Source organism: Bison bison, unplaced genomic scaffold (assembly GCF_000754665.1).
Source record: "Bison bison bison isolate TAMUID 2011002044 unplaced genomic scaffold, Bison_UMD1.0 scf7180017864482, whole genome shotgun sequence".
Lineage (NCBI taxonomy): Eukaryota > Metazoa > Chordata > Mammalia > Artiodactyla > Bovidae > Bison > Bison bison.
In genome coordinates, this window is record NW_011495042.1 from 2968813 (window position 1) to 2985606 (window position 16794).

A 16794-nucleotide genomic window follows, 5' to 3' on the forward strand; every position below is an offset into this window, starting at 1 on the left:
AGCAGCCAAAGGGGCCTGTATGTGAGTCTCACCCCTGCTTAAGGCCCTTCAGTTGTCGTTCAGTCTCTAAGTTGTGTCCGACTGTTTGTGACTCCATGGACTGCAACACGCCAGACTTCCCTGTCCAACACCATCTCTTGGAGTTTGCTCAGACTCATGTCCATTGAGTCGATGATGCCATCCAACCATCTCATCTGCCCTCTTCTGTCCTCAATCTTTCCCATTCTCAGGGTCTTTTCCAATGAGTTGGCTCTTTGCATGATGTTCCCAAAGTATTGTAGCTTCAGCATCAGTCCTTCCAATGAATATTCAGGACTGATTTTCTTTGGGATTGACTGGTTTGATCTCCTTGCTCTCCAAGGGACTCTCAAGAGTCTTCTCCAACACCACAGTTCAAAAGCATCCATTCTTTGGCACTCAGCTTTCTTTATGGTCCAACTCTCACATCCATACATGACTACTGGAAAAATCATAGCTTTGACTATAAGGACCTTTGTCAGCAAAGTAATGTCTCTGCTTTTTAATATGCTTTCTAGGTTGATCATAGCTTTTCTTCCAAGGAGCAAGCATCTTTTAATTTCACGGCTACAGTTACCATCTGCAGTGATTTTGGAGCCCAAGAAAATAAAGCCTCTCACTGTTTCCACTGTTTTCCCATCTATTTGCCATGAAGTGATGCGACCAGGTGCCATGATCTTAGTTTTTCGAATGTTGAGTTTTAAGACAGGTTTTTAACTCTCCTCTTTCACCATCAAGAGGCTCTTTGGTTCCTCTTTGCTTTCAGGGCAAGGATCAAATTCAAAACCCGTTCCATGAACTATAAAGCCCCTAGATCCGGTCCCTTACTTTCCCTTCTGCCTCACCCACCTCTCTGCCCTCTGAACACTCTACCGCAGCCACGTGGCCTCAGTCTCTGAACACGCCTAGCTCCTTCCTGCCTCAGGGCCTTTGCACATGCTGGCTCCTTCGTTGGGATTGCTCCTCCCCCTGATGGTGGCACGGCCAGGTATTTATCATCTCAAATGTCACCTCCTCAGTGAAGGTCTCCCTGACCATCCTACTCAAGCTGCCCCCGTGGCCCCTTCAACTGCCTGGTTAATTTTGTTTGTAACACTCACTGCTGTATGGAATTCTTTATTTACTAGTGAGAGCTTCCCTGTGTCATTCACCACTGTATTCCCATTGCCTCAAACAGTGCCTGGCATGGCGCAGAAGTCCAAGAAATACTTGTTAAGTGAATGAATGTGTAATGAGCCTGAAACACCGTGGGCATTAAATGCTGGTTCCCTTCCTTTTACCCGTTCCCAGCATAGCCTTTCCTCCCAGGCAAGTGCATGTTCAGTCACGACACACACCCCTGGCGTGCTGCAGTCCATGGGGTCTCAAACAGTCAGGCACAACCCCCCAACCCCAAGTAAATATCCAGATGAAACCAAAGAACACAATTCTCAAACAAGAAAACTCTGAGCTGGAAGGAGGATGCTAAGGTCTTGTCTGGCTTACTGGAGGGTCCCCACTGAGGCTGCAGGAAGTCCAGGTCTCTGGAAAGAGCAGAGAGCAGCCCTTTCCTTCTCAGCATGAAGCTGGGGGGCCACTGAGCCCCAAGAGTAACTGCATCCTCTCTCTGGTTCTGAGACACTCCCTCCCCACCCCGTGCAGGCTGAAAATGTGTGCTGTGGGCAGAGACCATGTCTGGTTCATTCACACCAGGCCCCCAGTGCCCTCACGGAGCAGATGCGCATAGAACACCTGTAAGTATAAATGAATGAAGACAGAGGGTTGGACAGCAGGCGACAGAAAGGATTGATAAATCGGCGTCCACAGAGGTTACCAGCTTGGGACATGGTGCAAACACTGCCCAGAGCCGCCATCTGATGGTGCCTCCAACAGTCCTCATGTTCCGTCACGCCCCTGCTCAAGAACCTGCGGTGGCTCCCACTGCCTTGGAGAAAGTTCAGATTTCTTAGTCTGGCATTAGAGGCCTGCCTCCTTTCCTCTCTCCCTGCTTGCATGCATGCATCCATCCATCCTCCCCTCTAGCTGCCCATCTATCCAGCTGCCTGCCTGTCTACCCATCCATCCCTCTGTCCTTCCACCTATCCACCCACCTACCTGTACTCTTTCCTCCCTCTCTCCATTCCTCCACCCAGACGTCCACCCACCCATCCATCCTTTCATGCAACGTTGACTAAGTGGTTCCCAGGTTCTAGACAGCGTGCTAAGTGCTGGGGTTAACCTAGATCTTCAACTCTTTAATAAACCTGTTTCACCAAATATCGATCTGCAGATCCTATCTGCTTTACCTTCAAAACACACCCATGTGACCACGTCTCATCACCGTCACAGTCCCTAGCCTGGGCTGAGCCACTGTCTTCTCGCAGAGTGCTCACTGAGGAGGACTCCTCCCTGATCTCCCTGCTTCTCATCCCCTCATCCCACCCCAGCCTGTTCTAGACACATGGTCAGAGATGAATCAAGTCCTCTTGTATTCAGAACCTTCCTGTGGTTCCTGCCACTCTGAGGAAAACCCAAAGTCCCTGAACAGCCCACGAGGCCCTACATGATCTGTACCCCTCCCCTACCCATTACCTCTCCAACCACATCCCCCCACTCCCCCTCACTCACTCCCCTCCACCCCACTGGCTTCATCCCTGTCTCTGAATCCACTGAGCATGCACCCACCTCAGGGCCTTTGCACTGGCTACTCCCGCTTCCCCAGACAGCCACAGAACTCCCTCAGGTCTCTGCCCAAATGCCACCTTCTCAGGGAGGCCTTCCCTGGCCCCATCCTTGAAGCCACCCTCTTTATCTTCCTCCCTTTGCCTTATTTCTCTCCGTCCATGGACCACTCCCCGACGCGCTGCCCACTCACATCTTTGTTTACCGTCTATCTCTGCCCCCTCGAGTACAAACCATGGGGCAGTGAACGGGTCCCTGTTGTCCCAGTGTGGCCTCTGCAGTGCCTGGCACACAGCGCGCCCTGCACGGTGTTTGTGGATGGAAGGAAAGCCCACCTTTAGGTACGGGTGGGGGCTGCCATTTTATGAAGGACTTTTGCATTCTTCTCATCAGTGGTCAGAATCTGATGATTGTCTCTGTTCATAACCAACCCTCTGAGCGCTCATTAAACAGATCCACAGGTTCTCCCTGACCTGCTTGCCCTCTCACCATCGGCCCCAGTGACCCCACTGTCAGCAGGGACCCAGCGTGACCTCCCATTTCTGCCCCCTGAAGTCCCCAAGCCTTGTCAGCTCACCCTGCCTCCTCCCCCCAGAACCTGCCCCTTATTTGCCCAAATGCCTGTCCGGCCTCCAGCCTCCTCGGCCTCCAGCCTCCTCTCTGCAACCCGTTATCCTCACTAGGGCCATGGGATTTCCCCAAGGGGCCCGTCTGGCCACACCACTCCCCAGCTTAACACCTGCCCTCAGCCTGGCCCTGCCACCTCTTGTGCTCCCCACCCCACCTGCTGCCTTCTGCTCTGGCCTCTGCTGGCGTCTCTGCCGGCTCAGGCTGCGCCTTCGCCTGGGGCGCCCTCCCCACCACCTACCTTCCTTCCAGCTGGCTGGCTCTCGTTTACCCTTCTGCTCGGCTGCGGCTGGCCGCGTGGGGCCCTCTCGGGGCTGTTCCCCTAGAGCACCGGCAAGTGGCTGCCTTCCCTGGGCCCGCATCCCTGAGGCTGCCCTCTCGCCGGGCTGTGAGCACACTCACTGGTCTGCAATGACTGGTGTCCCTGCGAGGCCGAGCGCTCGGGGACTGGAGGCCACTGGCCTCACGGTCAGGCTCAGAGCACTGGAGCCAGCCTGCTGGCTTGGCGCCCTTGGGCAGGTCACTGTATGTCTGGGGACCTCACTCCCTGTTTTGTAAAGTGGGGGTAATGATTGCCAGAAGGATGCTGTATTCAGCAAATCCCCCCCAGCACTTAGAGCAGAGTCTAGATGTGAGTCAGCTGACAGCATTCAGATGGAGAAACTAGAGGAGGGAAGGCGCCCAGGGCCCTGGCACCTGGCTGCCATGGTGGGGGCTGGGACTGGACCAGAGGATCACCTTGACCTGTACCTGCCCTCAGAGGATCACCTTCTTCTTACTAAGAAGCCTCTACTTGCTTCAGCTGACTTTTTAAAATGAGCCTTATTTGCTTTGGGGGTGAGAAGCTCTTTTCAGGTTTGTGGTTAATGCCCTTCATTCTTCTCTCCTTCTGACCTTTGTGCCTGTTATTCTGATTTCACCTCCTGCCTTTGTTTGCATGTGGCTTTTTTTAGCTGACCTTTTGCATCCAGCCTTTTTATTTGAGCTCAGGCTCCCTGCCCCTCCTCTGGGTCTCAGGGCAACGATGTCTCTGGTTGGGGCAGGAGCGGTGATGCCAGTCCACACTGTCCACATCGTGGGGGCAGAGGAGGGGGAAGCACAATCCCCGGGCACCCGCTTGGTGCCAGCTTGTGCTGGGCACTGTGTGTGAGGCGCTGGGGGCACAGAGATGCGGCACCACAGTGGGTGGGTGGCAGGGTGAGCGGCTGCCAAGCCCCTGTCACCTGCACTAGCCTCTGTGCCCCTCAGAGACTGCCCAGCCACCAGGAGGGCCACAGCACCCTAAGGGACACAGCAAAGCCACGGTACAAACAAAACAATTCCAAAGAAAAGAAGCAAACTCCCTCCAAACTTGTATCTACCAGTATGTGAATATATAAGCAAGGGAGGGAGATAGCAAATTGCCAGATTTCCTCAAACCTAAGTCAAATTGTAAGGTGCACCCCAATCTTATGTACCACTAAGGGAGGGTGCTTCCCAGGTGGCTAAGCGATAAAGAATCCGCCTGCCAGTGCAGGAGATGCAGGTTTGATCCCTGGGGCAGGGAGATCCCCTGGAGGAAGACATGGCAACCCACTCCAATATCCTTGCCTGGAGAATCCCACGGACAGAGAAGCCTGGAGGGCTACAGTCCATAGGGTCCCAAAGAGTTAGATAGACTGAACAACTGAGCACACACACACAAGTCAAATTGTAAGCTGTACCACAATCTTATGTACCCGTAAAGAGGGCTTCCCAGGTGGCTCAGCAGTAAAGAATCCCCCTGCCAATGCAGGAGAGGCAGGTTCAACACCTGGATCAGGAAGATCCCTCTGGAGAAGGAAATGTCAACTCACTACAGTGTTCTTGCCTGGGAAATCCCATGGACAGAAGAGCCTGGTGGGCTACAGTCCAAGGGGTCACAAAGAGTTGGATGGGACTTAGTGACTAAGCAGCAACAAAGAAAGGAAAAGAACTTCCAGCATAAAACTATACCATGATTCAGGTTTGTTTTTTTTTTTTTAGGTTACGGTGTATACCTGAAACCAGCGCAATATGGTAAATCAACTATACTTGAAAGACAACAACAAAACTATAATGTGTTATCAACTCTCTATGTACAACATGTATCCCTTTCTCAGGGCCGTGAAACTATGCATCCTAAAAGCTACAAAACAGGGTTCGGACCGAGGTTACATCTGGTGACTGTGGGATGTGTAGATACAGACCATTCTGTATCTTTCTGTCTGTTTCAGTAAGCAAACCATTATTTTTGTAATGCAAATGACTGAAGTTTAAGAAAAGGAAATCGGTTTTCGGAGCAGTTGCTGCCTGGTTTCTTTTCCGGGCACCTCATGGGTTGGGGACACATTAATTAGCAGCTCTGGGTTCCCTGCTGGGGGGAGAAGGTTGGAAGGGGGCAGGTGAGCATCAGGCACGCCCAGAGCTTGTCCTAGGCGGGTCTAATCAGCAGAAATTTCCCTTTATTAAGGCCTGGGCCCCAAACCCATCATTAAAGGCTCTTCAAGTCTGATCGTACACAGTGGAGCCACCAACAATGCGACAAAGCCTAATTTCTCAGAGCAGGGGGCAGCCGGGGGCTCTTCCTCCCGCACCGTCCTCTGCTGTGTCTGCCTCGCACCATCACTGCTACCTGGCGTCAGACCATTCCAAGGCCTGGCGGTCTGCGTACTGCCCTCTCTCCAGCAAAACGCAAACAGAAGGAGGCTACACGTTGCACTTGTCTCGTTTGGGGCTGCACCTCTCGCTCACTCTCTCTCTCTGCCCCCGCCCTGTTCGATCGACTAAAGGCAGGCAGGGTGAGCATGAGGTTCCCAGGCAACCCCCACGATCACGTCTCCCCGTCTGCTATATCGAGGGTCAAGAGTGATACTAATTAAGGACACTGTTTTCGCCTTCGAAACAGCCGATCAAAACAGGAGCCCTCCCCCACTGAATGGGACGGATGCACCTCCCGTCTGCCGTGGGTGGGGGAGCCAGACGACAAACAGGAGAATAAACACTGAAAAGACTACGAATTGTGACAAATGCTATTAAAAGACAAGGGCTGTGACCGGGAACACTCCCTTTAATAGATCAGGGAGGATCTCAGTGGGGTGCCTATGAGATGGAGCCTATAATAGAAAGAGAAGGGTTTTGGGCAGTCTAGATCGGGGAAACAAGTGCAAAGGCCCTGAGGCGGGAAAGAGTCCGAAGAGATTGAGGACTGGAAAGACGACCGGTGAGCTAGAGGAGGCGAGTGAGGGGCGAGGGGTGTGACGAGGGGCCCACAAGCCGTGGGACGAGTCTGGGTTTGATCCTGTGCAGCATGGCGGAGGACTGCAGAGACTGAAGCAGAAAGCACCACAGTCTGGTCGGCATCATTAAAAGCATCCATCTGGCCACTTAGGGAGAACAGATGATTTGGGGTGGTGGGGGGGAGCAAGAGAGGATACGGGGGACCAGTGAGGCAGGTCATCCTTTCACTTGTTCCACACGTGTTTATTCAACAACGTTCTGACGAAATCTCAGACAAACACACAGATGGAAACAAACAAGACTCATTAGCTGGGGCCTGACTCCAGAGGTGCAGGAGCTTACAGGAGGAGCGTACAACAAACGGAGAGGCAGGAAGTCTTCCTGCATTTCAGGAGGCCCTGAAGGATGGCTGAAGGGTGTTCAGGGATGGACACCGTCCGGGCAAAGGCTCAGAGGTGGGGAAAGGTTGGTGTGAACAGGAGCTGTACTCCTATCTGTACTGAATGACTCGTGTACTTAGTGGATGAAATAACTAACTGAGGAGAGAGGAATGGGAAGAAGGTGAAGCTGGAGGGAGGTGCTGGAAGGGTAGATGGGGATAAATCATGGTAGCGCTGAACAGGGGCCAAGGAGTCTGAGCTCCGTCTGCTTGGCAACAGGGAGCACTGAGCCCTTGCCCACAGAGTGGCTGGCCAGATGGACGTTCTGAGCAGGGCCCCCTGGTGGCCATGCACGGCCAGGGAGGAGGCTGGAGGCAAGACTGAGGGAGAGACGGCAAAGCCTGGCTCCCCCGTCCCATTCTGATGATATGATTAATAATAATAAATAGCTGACACTTTATAGAGCTTCCTAAGAGGCAGGCACTGTTCTAAGCTCTTTATACCCATTAACTCATTGAACCAGCAGGACTCCAGAAAAGTTGGCGCTACACTGTACTCCGGTGTGCAGGGAAGGCGACTGAGGCAGAGAGAGGTTACGTCACTTGCTCAAGATCACACAGCAAGGAAGCACTCGGGCTGGGAAGCAAGCCCATGTGCTCAGACTCCAGGGCCCACTCTTAACCACTGCCCTTGGCTGTCTTCTCCACCTAGGATCCCACAACTCTACATTCGGGTAGAGAAAACCCTCACACGATGCCCCTGACTGCCTGCTGAGGCCTCAAGAATATGCCAACGAGCCCCTCAAAGCACAAGAACTGACCAGCTCCTGCTCATGGCTCTACTGCTGATCTGCCAGACCAGAGTGAGTCCCTGGACATCTCTGAGGGACACCTGTGTCTGGTCTGCAAAGCGAGGACGAGAACGCCTTCTTCACAGGATGGACAGGAGAACCACGTGTTTCGAGCCAGGGTGATACCCACATTAGTGAGGAGGCAGCCGGCAGGAGATGCACAGGGCCTGCGAGTCACGCCTACCCTCTCCACGATGGCTGTGGTCACTTCCCCGTTTCAGAGGCGAAAACTACGAGGCTCAGAAAGCAACAGCCCACCCAGGGGACGCAGCCCCTCAGTGGCAAAGCTGGGGTCTGAAGTGCCCAGGAGGCACTTAAGGAAAGTAGTCACCTCTCTGGCCCAAGGGTGGCCCCATTGTGGCTCCGACCCTACCAGGGTCACCGGGCATCCTAGAGGGTGAGAATGAAGAGCAGGCCGCGCTTGACTCCTGGGGCCCAGGCCTGGCATTGCCGAGGTGTCAGCGCACAGGGTCTCCTGAATGTCCTCTGCACCAGTGGGCAGCTGTGTTGAGTGCACAGGCTGTGTGTAAGTGACCCTGTTCTTGGCTTGATGTCTGGCCCGAGGCCTCACCCTTTCCCCTGGAGGATTGGGGTGGTATTATGACCTTTGGGGGTGGTGGCCAGTACCATGGACAGAGTCCTGGTGTTCTGGCTGTCACTGGGCAACCTTGGGCGACTCTGCCCTGGGCCCCGGTCCTCCGAGTCCAATGCACACAGTAGGATGATGGGGGCGGGGAGGGCGCTGGCTTCCTCCCAGGGGTGCCCTTCTCAGCTGGGAGAGCTGGCTGGAACTGCCACACTCCCCCCAGCCCGGGTGTCCCTCTGTAAAGGGGTCCAGTCATGGCCACGAGGGGTGAAGGGACACATGTGGACGGCGCTGCGCACAGAAGCCCTTGGTTAATGACGCTGTTACCGGTAATCTGGTTACCATGGGGGCTGTGGTGAGGCTCGAGGAGGTCCCCAGGGGAAAGCTCTCGGGTCACTGGTCAGCACCAGCCTCCATTCACCTTTACTTGCCGTGGTCCCACTGTCTAGCTCTGACCCTGGAGCTCAGAGATTCCTGGAGAAGCTTCTGAAGGTCCCAGGGTGAGGGAAGCTGTTCCCTCTGCCTGCAGATGTCTGGGCAGACCCTGGCCTCCGAGAGGGCAAAGAAACACCCACAATCAGCCTGGACCTCAACCCCCAGTCACCCTATATTCTATTCCCACTGACTGAGTGTGGGTGGCTACAGCTACGGCTCCTCCCAACACTGGCCCCATTTCATAGATGAGGAAACTGAGGCCCACTGAGGCGCAAGGACCATGGTCGGCGAGGCCACACCTTGGGCACAGCAGTTACTCATGGTCCAGCCAACAGCTGGGCGTCTGCTCTCACCTACCGCCTTCTACCTGGGGCTGCACCTGGCCTGACACATGCTAAGTCCTCCGCCAATATTGGTTTTATCGATTTCTATTCTCTTCCCTTTTCAAGATCCTCCCTCTGAGCTTGGAAACTTGAAATTGGCTGGGGGTGGGAATGGGGAGAAGGGCCTGGTTTTAATCTGAAGTGAGTCATGTAAGTTGATAAATTTAGAAGTGGCCTTAAGAGTTCTTAATCTCCTGCCTTCAGATAGTTGCTAGGAAGAGGCTGGTTCTCAGCGACCTCCACATCGCAAATATACAGGACTTCAGGGCCGCAGTTGGTGCCCCCCGCCCCCTACCAGCAGACCCTGCTCCCCAGTGCTGGGCTGTTAGACCTTCGGCCTGCCTCCTCCTCTGGAATCATCCTGGGGTGAACAGGAGCGACTGCTGTCTCAGGCTTGCTCCCAGGAAGCCCAACCTCAGATCCCCAAGGATGTGCACACAGAGCCACAGGCTCCTTCTCTTCCAGCCCCGGCCCTTCCCTGTAACCTTGACTATCAGCGATGTCTGGGAAATTTTGAATCTTAGACATTTAAAGTCCCAGGGGGCCCATCTGGCTCCTAAGTCCTCATTTCAAAGATGGGAGATTGGTGCCCAGGGAGGGACGGTGACGAGTCCAAGGTTACTTGGAGTGTCTGTCAAGGGCCAGCTGCACCCCGGTCTCTGCTCGCCCTCTCCCGTCCCAATCCATTCTGTGACCCTGGCACAGCTCGGCATCTGGACCAGCTGGCCAGTGGGGCTTTAGCTCCCTCCAGGAGGGAGCTTTGCTGTGTCAACTCTGCAGCAGTCCCCAAGAAGGCGCTTAGAGGCCAGCAGGGCTGGCAGGTAGACCCGCAGGGTGACTGGGGTGGCAGGCTCTGTAGGCCTTGGGCTTGGCTCAGCTCAGCCCCATCCCCTGCACCGTGGGGAACAGGCAGAGGCATAACGGAAGAAGAAACCACTTCTGATGGGAACCCCAACCTGGAAGACACTGCATCTGGCTGCCGTTTCTTCTTGAAACCCACCCTCCCCCGGGCAGGAACCTCGGTCTCCATGAGAATCACAGAGTTCCAGACTGACACGGGCCAGGAGGAGACATCAGACTGGTGCCTGGAACTGGGGTCAGGTTCCTGCTCTGGGGAGGGCCAGCTGTGTGACCTTGGGGAAGCTGACGTAAAACCTGGACCTCAGCCGTTTCATCTGTAAAATGGGTGCCGTCTGTCTTGCTAGTATTTTATTGAGCCCTGTGTCCATTTTCACTACCATTTATGGAACTAGAAGAGACTCATTAGAAGCTCATTGAATAATAATTGCTTACACTTCAGTCAAGCACTTCCTCCAGGCACTTTAATTCTATTTAATTCTCACAGCAATCGAATGAATTGGATACTTCTGTTACATCCATTTTAAGATGTGGGACCAAGGCACAGAGAAGCTATGAAGCTGGCACAAAGTCACACAGCAAGGAAGCGGTGGAGCAGGAGTTGAAATCCTAGAGTCTGGGCTTTAAACTCCTCCCTGTACTACCATCTTCGTTGTTTGCTCTGAACTGGCAATTTTTAGGCACCTACTGCATACGGGTACTCTGCTGGGCACGTGGTACACACAGGAGCTTGTTAACTTCTCACGACAGCTCTGGGAGGCCGGGATCATTTCAGAAGAGGAAATGAGGGCTCCCATGAGATGCACAGAAACACCCAAGATTCCACTGCGACTGAGCTGGGCATGCAGGTGGGAGATGGCTCTGTTCTCCCCGCCTGGTGGCCCTGTCCAAGTCCTTGATAGGTTATTATCTTATTCACCGTATTTCAGTGAAGCTAAGATGCATCTGCTGGAAGAAGCATCGCTACTTTATGTACGCGTCAGAAAGAGAGAGGCATGGCTGGGTCTACTGCGTGCCCTGATTCAGAGATGTCAAAACGTGCACCACGCCATCCCCATGAGACTCAGCTTTCACCACCATGCCCTACAAGGGAGGCGCTGCCCCCATTGACAGCTGAGGGCACTGAGGCCCAGAGGGGAAGGGCACACAGCTGGTCGGCACTTGGTCCTGAACCACCGTCCACATCACCGCTCAGCCAGGCCATGTGGGACCTCCCCCTGCCCCCCTCTCCCCCTGGCGCCTCAGGTCGAGGAGCAGACTCGGGCAGCTGGAGCCCAGAGCCCCTTGTTTCCCCAACAGCCTCCCCAGGATCCTCCTGCCCTGCCCGGCCTGGACAGGAAGTGGTGGCAGCTCAGCTCCCGAGCTACCCTGGAGCCGGCACTCAGTCTAGGGAGGCCAGGCTGCAGGGATGCCTCTGGCCCAAACTGCCCACAGCTCCTGCAGTGCAGCCCCTGGGCAGCCAGGCGTGGGCAGGTGAAGCGGCCTGGGCCGGCATGGAGAAGTCCAGACCTTTGTAGACAACTTCCCTTGCAGTGGCAGGAGAAGCCTGGAGAGACCCGCTTCCTTCCCCAGGAGCTACAAGGCTCCTGGACCCCAAACACGGTCATCCGCTCATGGCTTCCCCCGACAAGCTCTTCCAACCCCAGGCTTCACTACAGCACAGCATCTCTGGGTCTTTGAAAATCAAATCCACTCCAGCCCTGGGACCAGGATTTGCCCCTTCTGCAGATATCTTTAAGGAAGTCCTCTGGGGGCCCTCCCCCAAAAGCAGGCCAGAAATGCAACGTCTTTCAAACACCTGATGCGGTGGGGGCTTCACTTGTGACAGTTTTCTGTCCATCACATCGTGCACAGATATGTTTGTGAGATACGGTTCTTCAAGCTCAGAGAGGCAAAGCTCAAGGTCACACAGCAGCAAACGCTGGCACTGGGATTTCAATTCAAGTCTACCTGATGGCACGAGAGGCGATTACTTTAACACTGACCTCTGGGCAGGCCCTGAGCTGAGCGCTTCCTTTGCATTACTTCACCAAATTCTCCCACAAGCAACAGTATAATAATAACAACAACACTTTTCTTACTCCCCATCATACAGATGAAGAAACATCCTCTGGGCCCTCAACTGCAACACAGCACAAGGCGCTTGATTTGAAACCCATTTGCCTCTCACAACTGAGAAGGTGGCTACTGATGTTACCCCCACTTAATGGAGGAGTAAACTGAGGTTAAGTCACTGGTTCAACCACACACGGCTATTTCACGGTGGAGCCACTTGTTAGCATATGGCTTGGATTAAGCAATTACCCTCCCACACATTAAGTTAAAAAAATATTTGTAAAATGCTTGAGGATACATTTTAACTATTAGAAATGACTATTAGGATTAGCATTTTAGAACTTGGCTATGATCCCACAGACTGAGTGGCTGCTGTCCCATTCTCCAGAAGAGAACACTGAGGTTCACAGAAGGGACTGTGGGATCTCAACCTTCTGCCCTGCACTGGTCTTCAGGGGCCAGCAGGGCTCACTCACGCCCCGCCAGCTACCCTGCCCACTCTTAGCTCTTCTCTCCCCAAGGTCCTGCAGGCTCTGGGTGAACACAGGGCTGGCTGGAGGTCTTGCCCTGTGGGTTCCTGGCTACGTGGAGCCTCCGTTCAGCAGCTGTACCAAGGGAGGAAGGAGAAAGTGCGCTGGAGACCTAGGTACATTCTCAGCTCTGCCCCTCTTTTGCTGGGTGACTTGGGCACTTCTGAACTCCCCAGGCCTCAGTCTCTTTGTCTGTAAAATGGGTAACAGTGAGGAAATGCAGCAATGTGCGTTGGATTCACTGGCAGTAAAGGGGCTTTCTAGTAGCTCAGACGGCAAAGCATCTGCTTGCACTGCAGACCTGGGTTCGATTCCTGGGTTGGGAAGATTCCCCCAGAGAAGGAAATGGCAACCCACTGCAGTATTCTTGCCTGAAGAATCTCATGGACAGAGGAGCCTGGCGGGCTACAGTCCAGAGGGTCGTAAAGAGTTGGACACAACTGAGCAACTAACACATACATGGCAGTAAATGCTCAACAAATACAGTCATCCCAAGACCCCCGGCAAACATAGAAACTCGGGATGCTCAAGTCCCTTCCAGGAGGCCCTCTGTATTTGGGGGCCACACACCTGCAGGTACAGTGGCTGGCTCCATTCGTGACTGCAATGGGTTGCATCGTGTCTACCCAAATTCAAGCCTATTTGGCACCTCAGAAGGTGCCCTTATTTCGAAAGGGGGTCTTTGTAAATCTCAGTCATCCTTGATTTAGGGTGGGCCCTGTATTCAGTGACTATAAAGAGGAGGTGAAAGGGGAGAGGACACAGGGTGAGATGAATACGGATTTGGGAGGGAGTGACGCGGCTGTAAGCCAAGAAACGCCTTGTATCGCCTCTCTCGGGGCCTCTAGGGCGAACTGGCCCTACCAACACCTTGATTTCAGACTTCCAGCCTCCAGAACTGTGAGAAAATAACTTTCATTGTTTTAAGCCATTAAACAGTTTGTGGTCGTTTGCAACGATGGCCACAGCAAACACACACAGCAGTTGTAACTGCTGCGGTTGATCACGCCTCCGACTCGCCCTGGCTCAGCCTCTTCACCCCGAGGGCCGGCTGGCAGGAGAATCTGCTCCCACTGAGGACATGAGGTGGGCGGGATCACGGCCCCCGCCTTCCAGGGGGAGCATGGGACCAGGGTGCCATCACAACTTGCCCAAAGTCACTGATCCATGCCAGAGGTGGGCCTGGAAACCCGGTCACTCAATCCTCAGACCAAGGTCATCTCCCCTACACCCGGGGCCTCTGCAGCCTCAGGGACCCCAGTCCTGGTGTCCCTTACCCTGACCACATCTGGCCCGGCCACCTCGCCCTGCATGGAACCCTGCAGAGGCTTCCTGAGTTGTGCAGGATGCTTCCGAGGGCTGGAGGGCAGGGTGAAGCCCTCAACACGTCACCCGGCAATCACATTACTTCTTCTTTTTAAACTGCTGTCACCCTGCAGTCCTATGAAGTGGGCAGACTGGGAAACACAGTCCCACTTTACAGATCCAAAACCGAGGCTCCAAGAGGCGGCAGGGCTGACACAAGGGCACGCAAAAGCCGCGGAGGTAGGTTCTAAGCTCACACCTTCCGGTTCTCAGTCTCCAGTTTCCACTCACTAAGCCATGAACACAAGCCACATCCTGAGCCCAGCACCCTCTCACTCGCGCTTTACCGCAGCCCGGGACGTGGGTACCATTGTCATCCACTCCACAGATGGGTGAACTGGGCAATGGTGGTCACCTGGAATGCCAGGACACACCACCTCCATCCACTTTCAGCTCTCAAAAAGTGACACAGTGAAGTCACTCAGTCGTGTCCGACTCTTTGCAACCCCATGGACTGTAGCCTACCAGGCTTCTCTATGGGGTTTTCCAGACAAGGATAACTGGAGTGGGTTGCCATTTCCTTCTCCAGGGGATCTTCCCCACCCAGAGGATCGAACCCAGGTCTACCTGCATTGCAGGCAGGTGCTTTACCCTCTGAGCCACCAGGGAAGCCTCTCAATGAGGGGTAAAGCCAGACACCCAGTTGTCTCCACCCAGGAGAACATTCTCCCTAAATATCTTGTTTCAGGCTCCTACAGAGAGAGAGAGGGATGAACTAGCGCAGGTTCAATATTCAGACTTTGGAGAGAGCAGGTTGGGCTGGTGGGGCGTGGGGGTCGAGATTCCAGGCATGAGGCCCGCCTGGCCTCCCAGTCTGCACTGTGTGCTCCAGGCAGGGCTGGGGGAGGCGCCTGTCCACCCCTACATCGTGTGTGTGCATGTGGCACCCAGATCCCGCACCCCAGACAGCTCTACCGCAGCCCTTTGGGAACTAAGGAGGCTGAGAGGAGCTGCATTCTGTAGCCCAGGCTCCTCCACAGCCCCAGCCTTGGCCGTGCACCTACTATGTGCCAGCTGCTTCTCAATATCAATCTGAATAAACCGTGCGTGCTCAGTTGTGCCCAACTCTTTGCACCATGGACTGCAGGCCAGCAGGCTCCTCTGTCCATGGGATTCTCCGGGCAGGAATACTGGAGTGGGTTGCCATTTCCTCCTCCAGGGGATCTTTCTGACCCAGGGATTGAACCCGTGTGTCCTGCACTGGCAGGCAGGTTCTCTACCTCTGAGCCACCCAGGAAGCCCTGAGTTAAGCAGCCCTGCTTTAAAACTATCTCCGTTCTAGAGAAGGGCAGAGTGGAGTTACAGATAGGAGCCTTGTCACCACTGTCAGGACAGGGCTGGGGTGAGGCATCCCCAGGGCTCAGGGCTAAGGCCCAGGGAGTCTCCTTGGAGCCCTCCTCCCAGCCACATGGGACCTGAAGTTTGCCTGGCTCCCAGAGAGGCCTGATTTAACTGTGCACGTGGAAGTCAGGGGCTGGGGGTCGGACGGAGGACTGGAGGGCTGGACAGCCAAGGTTCAGTCTCCTTCTGCTGCCAACTTGCCAGGCACCCTCAGTTTCCCAGGAGGCGGTGGTGGCTGGGGAGCCGCCTAATGGCAGGCACCCCCAGCTCCAAGAGTCCGTGAGCTCCAAAAGCTCATTCTTACGCCCCTCGGCTCCTCCCTCCCCGGGGTCTCAGAGCCGTAGGGATGAGAACGCAGGGACTCTGATGAACAGGCAGTCCCCAGGACCTCCTGACATACTGGGGGACCCAAAGATCTGCCCCCACAGGTGATTCTTTAGGTTCCCATCCTTGTCTCCGCTCCTGACCTTGGCCGATCACAGCAGCAAGGTGCTCTGCTGCCCCGGCTCCTGGCCTTGACTCCAGGCATGGCTCTGTACACAGCTCTCTGCGGGAGTCCAGGGCCCCGGCCAGCTGCGGGCCAGGCAGGGCAGGGACAGGTCTGCCCTGGCCACACGTGAAGACACTGAGATGCTGAGACAGAGAGACTTGCCCAAGGTCACACAGCTTCCTGGGGAAAGAGCCTGGGCCTGGCATGGGCAGCCTTTTACCTTAGACTCAAATATCTGGGGGAAACCAGTGGCCCAAACAGGCCTCTGCTGCAGGGTGCCTGGGACCAGAGGGGGGTTGGCAAGACTCCGCACTCTCCACTGAGCACAGTATGACCTTGGACAAGTCCCTTCCCCTGGCTGGGTGTAGGTGTCAATTCCGTGGGGTCGCAGGGTGGCAGAGGTATCCGGCTGCCCAGGACAGGGCCACACCTGCCTGGGGAGGGTTCCGCCTTCAGCCACAGGAGACCCTCTGGACCTTTTCTTGGAGCCTCACCCCCAGATCCTAAGATCTTGGCTGGCTGGCGCTCAAGAGGCTGGCAGCCCAAATTGGAGCTGGCCTTTCACAGGACGGGAGAGGAGGAGGGGGTCTCAGGGGTCAGGCAGGGATCCTGGCGGCCTAGCCTACCCCCCATCTCTGCCACGTTCCAGCTGTGTGACCTTGGGTAAGTGCCTTCACTTCTCTGTGCAGCTTCTTCATCTGGGATTTGAGGATAAGAAGGCTATGGGAGGCCTCACTGAAGTGCCAACCACGGAGTCATTAGCTCCGTGAAGGCTAGCAGGCTTATTATCATCTGTCCCGGTGTCCTTGACCCGCACCTGTCCTGGGCGGAGAGAGAGAGGGTGGGGGGATGGGTGGGGTGGTCAGTGGGAAAACAGAGGGAGGGGACCAGCCACGGGCAGCTTTTCTGACTTTCGGATTGAAGAAGACTTTGGAGGCTGCCAGAGGCATCCCACGCCCCAGCTCTCAAAGACCCCAC

The 16794-nt window shown here is 55.0% G+C and overlaps 1 protein-coding gene across 1 annotated transcript in view; it reads right to left on the bottom strand.

Moving 5' to 3' along the window:
- Positions 1-3750, bottom strand: part of ATP2B2 (ATPase, Ca++ transporting, plasma membrane 2) — a 162149-nt gene extending 158399 nt beyond the window's left edge. Inside the window, exon 1 of the mRNA XM_010862512.1 lies at positions 3548-3750. The gene's annotated coding sequence lies outside the window, so the exon portion shown is untranslated. The remainder of the gene's footprint in view (positions 1-3547) is intronic.
- Between the last annotated feature and the right edge of the window lie 13044 nt (positions 3751-16794).